Genomic DNA, 12083 nt, shown 5'->3' on the forward strand with positions numbered 1-12083 from the left:
AATGTCAACTGTATCTTTACAAACAAAATGAAGTCTGTAAAAATTTACAGTATGGAAAAAATACCAAATACCCATGAATACCATTTCATAAGATGTGAATGACTTTCTGGAGAAAATTATAAACATTACTGAGAAATTAAAGAGGACCTAAATAATTAGAGCAGTATATCATGTTCATGAATTAGAAAATAATACGAAAAAGACGTCAATTCTTGCTAAATTGCTTTATAGATCCCATGCAAATCCAACCAAAATCCCAACAAGTTTTCTGCATCAATGTGTGTTATGTGTGGTATGTGAAAAGTGACAAGACACTAAAATTCAGATAAATGTGCAAAGGTCTAAGAACAGCCAAAATTCTCTCAAAGGACAACCAGGTGGAAGAACTTGTTCTACTGAAAATCAAAACTTAAGATAAAATGGTGTAAAGAAGACAGTGTGGTATCAGTGTGAGGACTAATGGAACAGAATAGACAGCTTAGAAACACAACCACAGACAGGGATATTTGATTCCTGACAATAGCAGGGAAAAGACAGTGAGTGTGCTGTCCATGTGGGAAAAAACAGTACTACTGTCCCCCTTTTCCTCACAGGATGCACAAAAACCAATTTCAGGTAGATGCTAAACCATACATGAGAGCCAAAACAATGAAGCTTCTAGAGAAGGAGGAGAGAGTACCTGCAAAACCTTGGGATGGGAAAGGCTATTTTAAATTGAACCTGATATCTAGTTTAAACATAAAGGAAAATACTGATAAATTGGAATACATTAAAAACTTTGGTTTATCAAAAGACATATTAAAATGAAAAAGCAAGCAGCAAGGAATCGTTTATTTCTAGCATATAATAAAGAACTACAAATCACAAAGTCAAAATAGGCCAGGAAATACCTGACACATTTTTGAAGAAATTCAACCCAAAATAGTTATAAAAACACAAACCATCTACGGCCATGCAACCCTGAACATGCCCGATCCTGTCTATCTCGGAAGCTAAGCAGGGTCGGGCCTGGTTAGTACTTGGATGAGAGGCCACCTAGGAAGACCAGATGCTGTAGGCGCTAAAAAAAAAAAAAAAAAAAAGAACCACGAACATAAGTCGCCTAGAAGACTTAGTTATAAATACCGACCCTTTCCCTAAGATTTAAAGCTTTTTCTATACATTAGCGTTTAAAACAATTTTTAGATGACTATATTAAAATAAACCAGTTCTCCCATTCTTTCTCTAGTTAGAACTCTAAAACACGTTGTACTTGCACTGAAAGTCCTATTTAAGAAATCTTTGCCTATGCCAAGACCAAAATGACATTCTCAAAACTAAGACCTACATACATATCCATCAACAGAATGATATATAGTGATATATTCACACAATATATAGTATAACTACACATCATTTAGATAAATCTCACATTCATAATGTTGTACAAGGTGGTATAGTAGGATTCCATACATGTAAAGTACAAAAGTAGGCAAAACTAATCTGGTATTTTAAAAGTCAGGATGATGGTCAGGAGAAAGGGTGGAAGTGACCAGAAGGGCAAACAAAGGGGCTTCTAAGTGGCTGATAACATTCGCTTTCTTGATCTGGGGTGCTGGTACCTGACTGTTCTCAGCTGGTAAAAATTCACTGGACTGTTTACTACTGATGTGCACTCTCTGCATATATAATAAACTTAAATTCTTCTCAGTGTGAAGCAGTACCTATTTTTAAAAATTGATTAGGGGATATGAGAACAAAATGTTTGAAGTCCATCTCTTCAGGTCAAAGCACAGAAATCAAATAACTAAAACTTAAAAAGCATGTAGTAGACATGCTAATTACCAAAAAAAAAATATTCATAGAAGTGTCAAACCAACTAGTGACTCTCAAACTTACAGTGACATTGTTTTGAAACAAATTACCACCCCCCAATAAATTGACTCATATCTAGATTTAGTGACTAGTGTTGTTTTATAAAGGTCTAAGACAAGCAACTTGGTCTTCCAGGTTTATTAAATAAGAGGGTCTTTCAAACCTCAGAAAAGAATAGATTCACCTATCTAGTCAAATCTCCTAATTTTACAAATGAAAAAACCAAGGTCCTTTGAAGTTGGGTAATTTGTCCTCAAGGTCATAAACAGCTCTTGGGCAATTGAGTTATTTAATTAAGTTCGCTCCTCAACCAATTTTCTGAAAGTTCTAGGGGATTTCCACCACCAAGAAAGTTTGTTTACTGGAAGTGTCCCTCAATACACACCTTATTCAATTAAAACATTTTCACCCAAATATTACTAACTCAAAATTAATTTCTTTGCTATCCATGACTAATAGCCAAAAGCTATTTCTGGGGCAGAAAAGATAAGACTTTCTAAAAGTAAAACTCATAATGTGCAACCTAACAGATAACGTTCCGTTTATAATAAATGACAACTTTGACATCAAACTTAGGCATGTGATAATTTAGAATGACAATAGCACCTATAGCATATGGTACCCCTGAAAAAGACTTTAAAAAATCAATCATGACCACAAACGAAAGCCATTACATATAAACAAAAAATTATGCTCATTAGCAACAAATCTTTTATTGTACTAACATTTCTTATTAAATCAATCATAAGTACTAATTTCTCCAATTTACTCCATTAGCTTCTAAATCCAGTATGAAGAATGTTTCCTAACTTTAACATTTTTAAAAGAATGACCTGTTGATTTGAAGCTAAATCCATCAAAAATTAACAGTACATAATAAATCCATTTAGTCCTATGAAAACATATTTTTAAATTATAAAATGCTTTAGTCTCCACTCCATGCCCATATTCTTTCCTCTATCCCATGACTCTCTCCTTTTATTTCAAATTCTAAAGTTTGGTGCTGAGATGAATCCCTCCACTTGCCATCCGCAAGGGAAACACCTGGCCTTTCGAAGACCTACAGAAAACTTAAATCAGAATAGGCCACAGAAATTTATTCACTAAAGAACTGGTCTCAATGATATAAACACAATTAAATGTGACTTAACGGGTAAATGTAACATGGTATCCTGGACTGGATCCAGGAACAGAAAAGGAGTATTATTAGGAAAACTAGTGAAATTGAATAAAATTCAGCTAAAAGTAATGTAGCTAAAAGTAATGTACTAATATTAGTGTCTTATATTACTTACAAATGTACCACAGTTACGTATATATCTCGGTAAAGGAAATAAAGAACTCTGTAGTATCTCTGTAATTTTTCTGCAAATCTAAAATTATTACAAAATAAGAAACTTATTTAAAAAGAAATGACAGTTTGAACTACCAAAAGTCGAAAAGTTTGTGCCTCAAAATTCTTGACCCAATCATATGTCCACAGTCAAGTATCTTCAAATAAGTGTCTCCCCATCCCCACAAGGCCTAAATACGGGTTGGGGACAGGTTCATAGAAGAGATTCTAAATGCTACCCATTTCTCCGATATTACTAAATAAACCCCAGAAAAGCCTCGAAAGAAAGAAAAAAAAAAAAGATGCTTACTTTAGGCAGGGATGAAAATGAAAAGCTATGAAACCATTTCTCATTGGAAAGGAAGATTAATCGATCCTATTTAAGTACAATAGATATGGGCAGTGAACTGCAAAGTAGGGAGGTATTCTAGAGGTCCTAAAACAGTTAAGGCTTAACAGTAAATATGTAACATTTCCTATGCACTCACCTATGTGCCAGGTGCTATTTTAAGCTCTTTACATATATTAACACATTTAACCTTCCTAAGAACCCTATAAGGTAGGCAGTAGTTATACTTATATTTTATAGATGAGAATTCTGTAATGGAACAGAGAATTGAAGGCAACTTACTATACTGCACAGCCTTCTGAGGAGACAAGCTGGGAAAACATTCCTGTCTGCTACAGGCCTCACCCCACTACTTACCCTGTGCTCAGCCTCCGCCAGAGAAGAAAGCCCTCTGCCCAAGGCTTGGGAGTCCTTGCTAGGATGGTGAAAGAATGTGACTCCACCCCATCTTCAAGATTATGTTCATAATCTTTCAGTACCTGATGCACTCAGTGCATATTCTTGCTGAGACAACATTATACATAGAAGCTTGTTTTTACAATATTACCAGTTTTCAAATTCGGATATGTTGAGCTGGCCTGGGAATCTGAAGGGCACATGTGACATTATTTCTGTGGGAAAATGGTGATGACTTCCAAAAAGAAACTCCTATAAATGAACCATTTAGAAACTGAGGATCCCTCTACAGGCTCTGGCCTTATAGATGCCAAGATTATCAGTAAAAATACCGTAGCTACTCGAATAAACCAGTTGTTCATACATCAAAGTGGTACACAGCTCCTTATACATAACACAATAGGAATGGTGTTACTGAAAAAAAAATTCGTTTAATATTTTATGGATTTCCTTCGCTGTGGCCAATTTTGGCTGTATCCAGCAGTGAATATACTTCTCTCCCTGCCCTAAACTTTGCATTAAAAAATTACTACCAACTAAACAAATATATCTTATGCATACACCCACCCAGAACAGAAGGGGTGTCATCTCAGAAGGTAGCCAAAGTAATAACAGTAGCAGCAATAATGATGATGACAAAGTAATAATAATGATGGGAGTAATAATAATGAGAACTACTTGAGCATTTATCATTGCTAGGCCTGTCCTAAATATTATATATCCTCTGGCTCCTTTAATCCCCACAAAAATTCTATGATGTAGCTATTACACTATCTCAATTTCAAAAATGAGGAAACAGGTCAGAGATTAAGCAACTTGTCCAAGATCACCGAGCTAGTTAGTGTCAAAAGTAAAATTTGAACATTCAAGCATGTTACCCTTAGAGAGCATGTTTTTAACAACTGAACTCTATGTGTAACTTGAAAAATAAACACAGGATACTTACTCAAATCCATTTTTAAAACGAGTGGTTTGGAGACCAAAAAAAAAAAAAAAAAGACCCATCTTGCCTTTTATTAGGAATATGTACTTCAACTGAAATTGAACACATTTATGGAGAACAAATTTAAAATGTATTTTGCTTTGTTTTTATCACTTTGAAATCCTTCACTTAATTGAATATTACAAAAAGTGGTAACAGCATATAACTTCAACAACAGACTAATAAAACTTTATTTTAAGTCTACCACTAAGTAAAGGAGGGTAAAATAACTGCAAGAGTTCCAATACTCTTGGAAATATCAAAACAGCAGCAAGATATAGTGGGAACAGGATATTCCTTTTATGACAAAGAAAAACTGTTCTTTCCACAACACTGTAACTTCTGCTTTAATGAGGAACATGGCCCTGGGATGGAATGAATCTCAATTGTTATTTCAAAACATGTGCCTAAATTCAGACATTTTTTACTGACAATCTAAAAAGGCTATCAGTTTTATCTCCCAGAAGAGCCATCTGATCCACATAACACATCTAATTTTGGAGAGCTAAGGTGTGCTCCCTACCATGCCACTGAGTAATTAACAGAGCAGGCTCCCCACTTCCCCAATAACTTCTGGAGCACAGACTTAGGTTTTAAGTCATCTGTTTGAACCTCAGAACTTGCCTTCCTAGGAAACAAAGGTCTATGTGCCAGATTTCTGAGCCAGCTCACAAAAACTTAAACATCCCTAAAGGTTACAAAAGTATAACACCAAACCTGCATAAGCAATGTTTCTATAGGAAAATCCATTTAGCAGTCAACTCAGAATAAAAGCAGCTACCCCCTGCCCGCTCAGCCCTGAAAGTAGAATTCTCCCCTCCCCCTAACTGGGAATTTGAACTCCCCTAGGCCCAGGTTTCCAAGATCAAGGTATGAACTACCGCGGTTAGCAGTGCATTAGGCTCAGAGTTAAAAAGACAAAATGCAGACCTGCAGCAGGAGGACATCCTGAGATGAGGAAGGCAAGACCTACTTAGGAGATTAGGATGAAGCGTGAGATGGCATCTTATAGGAGAACAAGGAAAAAGTGCTGAGAGTCCAGGTGGGCTACGGAAGACGGGGGGAAACAGTGCCTACTCCTACAGCGGAAGGACTTTAACAAACTTTCCTCCTTAATGCTTAGGAGAGCGAAGGAAAAGAAAAACTGTGGCAAGAGTCTTGACACTGCCTCCCTCAATCTGGCTACTCTCATTCTCAAGAAAGAATGGAGTGGGTTAAGGCTTCCCTCTTGAACTCCTGGAGCACAGGGATTCGGAAATGGGAAGTAAACTTAGAGGACTTTTACTGCCCTCCTTGTCAGCTTCCACTCTGCCAAAGACTTCAGTGTCAACTGGAAACTAAGGGAAAAGCTCCAGGTACTAGCAGAAAGTGTCAGAAAGAGAGGAAGGAAAGTAAGGAAAGAAATTTGAAACAGGAATGTCGAACAAATAATAGAATTGCCAATGAATGAAACTATAATAAATGTTCTTAAATGTTTACGATTGATTCATTTGGACAGTTCCAAATATTTCATTAGGTCCATTTCACTTTAGACAAATGAATACTTGTGGCCATGGTAATAAATTGAGGTTTATTATGCAGAAGGTATGAAAAAAAGCTTCTCAATACATATGAGACAATTTCCTGATATCTTTTCTTTGTATAGCAGCAATATAAATCATTTCAGGCTTTTTTATTTACTTGGTGAATACTCAGTTACATTATCATTTGTCTGATTTTTTTCACCCCAATAATCCAAATACCATGAGTAATTACCTTTACAAATAAGGAAGTGTATTTAACTCTTTCCTAGGAGTATATCCATAATGAAAAGCTCATTCAGACCAAACATTGCCCATCAGGACTCCAAGGTATCACCTTGAGCAAAGCTCCAAACTCCATATGAAACATGTGCGTGTGCACGCGCGCGCGCGCGCACACAGGCAGATGTGTCCTGATAAGCATAGGACTTCTTTTTCCTCAGCCTCTAACGCCCATGTTTCCACGAAGGCCTATTTAACTGAAGGCCCCCCAAAAATTTACTTCTTAAAAGATGGAGCCGCAAACCCGAAATTCCATAATTTCTCCAGAACTTCGGGCCAGGGATAATTAATTTGACAGGTAAACCTAACCCAAAGACCTGTGGAGGATGAGTGCCAGCACTTAGCATCCTTTTTCTTTATTTACAACTTTCAGCTGCTACTTTTTCAGCTGAACCTTCCCTTGAGCAGAGACAGTGCCTGGATGACAAGCTCAGCAACATACCCGAGATGCAAGAGCAGGAGGCAGTGGGTGACAAAAAGTGACCAACAGCCATGCACTGCCAAGATGTTCCTGCTGTTTCACTGATATCTATGATACTGACAGAGAACCTAGAAGGTTTTTTACTTCCTAGCCCCACAGAAGATTATGCTGGATCCCAGAATAGCTACCATATTTTCTGCAAACCACGACTGGGTCCAAAACTTCTGTACTAAATTAAAGAGAAGAAAACCAGCGTCTGTTATCAAGTACGCCACTTGCTGGAGAAGGTAGGTGGGTGGCTCAGTAGGTGGGTGGGTAATGTGTGTGTATACCTCCGAGCTATGATATAGCAAATTCAAACCCCTATCAATAGTTGACATTTTATTTTAGTAATATAATTTGAAAAACTATTCAAGCACAGAGTAAACAAAATATTTGATCTTTGAAGTATTTTGGGCATGCCAAAACTGGAGACAAAGCTATCGAAAACATCTGGATTTCAGATAGGTCACTACTGGTTACCAAGAAGCCTTACTATGGCTACTAAGAATCCTAACCAATCGGCAGACCTGCTAAAAATGTTACCTCTGGCTAGAAAATGAAGGTATCTGAAGAAAATAAAACTTGATTATCTTCAACCAAGAACACTGAAAGCTTTCAAGATTACCAACAAAACTGAAAGGTTTCTTTGTGACAAAAATTTCCATTTTCATAAAATTTGTATCGGTCAGCACATACACTTATGCAGAGCATAGTAGAAAAAGCACATATTTGTGAATCAAACACATGGGTTTCAGTTCCAGCTCTGCAACTGAGAGCTTTATGACCTCAGGAAAGTTACTGAGGAATACTGGAGGTGTCGTTATCTGTACAACAGGGACAATGTTATCTTTAGCACAGAGTAGCTGTGAGGATTAAACGCAAACATATGTAATTCACCAAGCCCAGTACCTAAATATACTGTGTTCGCTCCCTTCCCTCCAACACAAACTGTATGAAGCGTGGTATCTATAATTGAGAAGACTGTCAAATAAACCTGTGGAAGAAAATTCAGTGACAGAGCATAGATAACGTTCTGTCAAATGTAAAGACAAAATCACATATTTAATATTTAACTTCACTAAAGTCTTGCCCTTGATTAAGTTAGTTGTAGGCAAATGGGCGGGGGCGCTAAAGTTGAAAAACTTCATTATCACACACTAACAATTTAAAATTAAGTACGTGTATATGTTTGCAATCTTCCAGTGTTCACAGACACCATTAGAAAACTTCCCATGGGTATGATGATGCCCTTTAAAATTTAATTCTGTGAAAAATTAATTCATCTCAAAAGCCCTTTCCCGATCTAAATGTTTTTCTTCCCACGAATGTTCTCGTATACTACTGCAACACATTTGCAAAGAAAAAAGTAAATCCCCTCATCCTTCAAAAAAAAGTGTGCAAAAGACGCTGTTTGTCGAATTGTTCTTTTCCATTCATTCTTGTTCTTTTACAAACTAGAAGCACATCACAAGCCAAAAGTACTGTGTGACTGACAAATGTCACTGAAGAAAGAACACATGGAATTGATAAGCACTGTCTGGACCAAAGGTGACAAGTTTTCTTAAGCAATTTTTTAAAACTACGTTTCCGCAAGGGCAGAAATGCTTTTTTTTATCGACATAAACTTTTGATTTTATGTGTAGCTTACTTTTAACTTTATAACCCACCTTTTCCCCCATGCCACCCCTCAAAAACCCCTGCTTTTATGCACTTTAATGGGGCTGGCACATAGTACTAACCTAGAGAACGCCGCTGGTAATAACTCTAATCTGCTGCTGGACCTCAGAGGAGTGTTTATGTTATCTTCTCTAAACGAACGTAGACGACGTTTTGCCTTACTACATACCTGACAACAATCATTTGCAAACCTCTTTTATAACAATTACTACTAAGCTTCCCCACGTTTCTCAACACCCTCAACAACCCCAACCTTGGTGCTATTAGTTCTCATCCTCAAACGCCTTGCTGGAGCTTGAAGCGCGTCCACAGAGGTTCGCTCTTCCTAAAAGTCCAGGCGAGAAAGGACATCATCCCTTCAGTTTGGGGGCGCAGGCCAACCCAGGCTCCCGGCCACTCCCTCTCTCCTTGGCCGTCCGGGGCGGGCGCGCCAGGCCCTGCACAGACCTCCCGCAGCGCCAGGCCGAGTCGAACCCCCGGGACACCGGCAGTCGCGCACACGCCCACCGCCCGGGCGCTGGGTCACCGGGACCATCCTGAGGACGACCCCGGGGCCACCCCCGACGCCACAGTCGGGACAGGTGCCGGGCCTCCTCACGGACACTCACCCGGCAGCTGCTGCTCCCATACGCTGCTGCCGCTGCCTCGTCCTCACTCCCGTCCTGTTCCCGCGGGGGGTCCGGGCTGGCGCTGCTTCCCCGCCCGACCCCCCTTCGGGTGCGCGTCGCGCGGGGCCCGGATACGGTGAGAGCTGCCACCGCCCCCTTTCCTCCCTCCTCCCTCCTCCCTCCTCCCTCCTCCCTTCGTGCGTCCCCTCCCACCGAGGGCCGCCTCGTATTTCCTGGATCCGGCCTCAGCGAGAGCTAAGCAAGCGAACCGCCGGCTTCACGGCTCCCGTCGGGTGCCGTCGCTCGCCAGGCACAAAGATGGCACCACTAGGGACTGCCGAGGAGGATCTCGCGAGGCTTCCCCCACAGCAACCGGAGGGCGGGGGCCCACGGGAAAGATGGTCAATTAGAGAAGTCTGAGTCGGCTTCTGAGAGAACGCTCTCCTATATCGGCTAGGGGCAGTACGAGAGACAGCGGAAGTTATCGCGCCTGCGCATGGGTGTGCGCTCACGCATGCCCAGAACAGCCCCTCAAACAGCACCGGGTGCTTGGTATTTTACCTGTTTCCTCTAGGGGCACGGAGGAGGCGGTGGAACCAGGAATGAAATTCCGGAAAGGGCTGGGCAGGACCCGGCAGCGAAGTGAGAGGCTTCCCTTAAGGCTGGGTTATCCCCTCAGAGCCCAAAGGGCCAACACACTTTGGAGTGCCCGGGAGTCCTCCCAATCCTTTCCTTCTTTCCCTTCCTGTCACCGAGTATTCTTTGCAAAGTCTCAGTGCCTTCATCTTGTTGTCGATTCGCGTTATTTATTGAGAGCTTGCTGTGTGTTCGGAGCTGTGCTCGCAGCTGGCAGCCCCAGCCCTCCTGTTTCTCACATGACCGTCTAACTTTCTCTTTCATTTTGGCGCGGTGTGAGACTTCCACATCTTACACTATTAACTGCTTCTGTTCCTGGATTAATTTTCCTCGCTCACTCATTCATTATAACGTGTGTCGTTCAGAGTTTCCTATGTCCCAGGTGCTGAGGAAACGTGCTCTGCTCAGGGAGCTATTGGCCTGAGAAGGAGATGGATGAGGGGGGAAAAAAGTGACAACACTTAAGCACAGTGATAAAAATGAATACAGGGGAGTGACACACTGGGGCAGGGTGTCATGAAATATATCAAAGAAAAATTCTTGAAGGGAGTCTCACAAGCATAGAATTTTTAGTAAATTGGGTCTACCGCCATGCTACCCTGAGAGCCCTATCCTCTGATCTTGAAAGCTAAGCAGGGGCAGGCCTGGTTAGTACTTGGATGATAGACTGCCTAGGAAGACGAGGTGCTGTAGGCGGTAAAAAATTAAAAAATAAAGGATTAGAAGCTAACAATATCCTTGCAATCTGTGAGGTCAACCAAGGGTTGCCTCGCCTAAAAAAAAAAAAAAAAAGAGGAATTTAGTAAAGTGAATTAGGGCGCTGTCAGGAAACAAACCATCCTGATTATTTTAACAAAGAATTTAAAGAATTGATCATTAAAAAAAAGAATTGACCATTAGATAATTGAAAAAGCAAGAAGAGAACTGAATATATCACAGAGATAACAACTGTGGAAAGCAGTTACTGTGTCTAGAGCTTGGGAAACCAAGGGAAGAGGTTGGGGTTATTACAATTTAGACATTTAAAGGATAGGCTTTGCAGAGCTGAAACTCAGATCTATGAGGAGGGACCTGCTTCTGCTGGTACTGGCGTCTGGCGGGGCGGGGGTGGGGGGGTGGGGGGGGTTAGGGGGGTGGGGGCAGGGGCAGGGGCGGGGGCGTGGGGAGGGGAGCACCTCAAGATGCTGTGTCTGTAAGTATGGGCAAAACTGCAAACTGGATCTAACTACTGCTGTGGGAAGGGACTGCCACTGTCCTGAGAGCTCCTAATTTCCCTCTAGCCTGGTGATAAGAATGAGACACGTAAAGCAGAGCTGAACTTGACTCACATTCTGAAGCAGAGCAGCTCCTGTGTCAGCCACTCATTTTGGAAGCTGGGGCCATTCACTCCTGTCACCTGTCCCACATAGTGAGGACCATTATGTTAAAACATTTGTAGAAAACCTTCAAGTTCAGGGTTTCATGCCAAACAGACCTGCCCCAACCAACTTACAAATCCATGAGTGAGAAACAAATGGGCAGTCATAAGGCACTGAGATTTTTGCTTATTACATGGCAAAGTGTACTAATACAGCAGCTCTTGTTCCACAGAGTGAGCAGGAGTTAGTCTCCTTCTGTCTTCTTGCTCCACCATTCCTAAAATGTTATCCTTGTGTATGTGGTCCCAAATGGCTTAGCATCACATCACATTTCAGTCATCAGGAAGGGGGAGCCTACTCGTTTCCTTTAAGGGCACAATCCAGAAGTTGTTAGCATCACTTATGTTCGCAGCCCATTGGCAAGAACTTAATTACATTACTGTATTTACCTGCGAGGGAGACTGGGAAGCGGTGGTCTTATTCTAAGCAGTCTTGTGTCTAGCTAAAAATTCTATGACTTTAGAAAAGAGGTTGGAGGGGACAACCAGCAGCCCCTTAAAATAATCAAAACTCAGAACTCGATTTAAAGTTATATCTTATCCTCTCCTATTGGTGAGTTTAAAGT

At 40.7% G+C, this 12083-nt stretch overlaps 1 protein-coding gene and 1 long non-coding RNA gene across 11 annotated transcripts in view; one reads left to right on the forward strand and one right to left on the reverse strand.

The window, feature by feature from the left end:
- The window catches only part of TAB3 (TGF-beta activated kinase 1 (MAP3K7) binding protein 3), a 56252-nt gene extending 45935 nt beyond the window's left edge, over positions 1-10317 (reverse strand). For 4 of the 7 annotated variants that reach the window (XM_036226701.1, XM_036226695.1, XM_036226696.1 and 1 more), the window contains exon 1: positions 9465-9630. The gene's annotated coding sequence lies outside the window, so the exon portion shown is untranslated. Of the gene's footprint in view, positions 1-9464; positions 9631-10025 lie in introns of those variants that run through there. The other 3 variants (XM_036226699.1, XM_036226698.1, XM_036226700.1) reach the window with 2 other exon arrangements.
- Positions 1-12083, forward strand: part of LOC118607791 — a 221594-nt gene that overhangs the window by 78532 nt on the left and 130979 nt on the right. The window lies entirely within an intron of this gene.

This window comes from Rousettus aegyptiacus, unplaced genomic scaffold, assembly GCF_014176215.1.
Source record: "Rousettus aegyptiacus isolate mRouAeg1 unplaced genomic scaffold, mRouAeg1.p scaffold_m13_p_9, whole genome shotgun sequence".
NCBI lineage: Eukaryota > Metazoa > Chordata > Mammalia > Chiroptera > Pteropodidae > Rousettus > Rousettus aegyptiacus.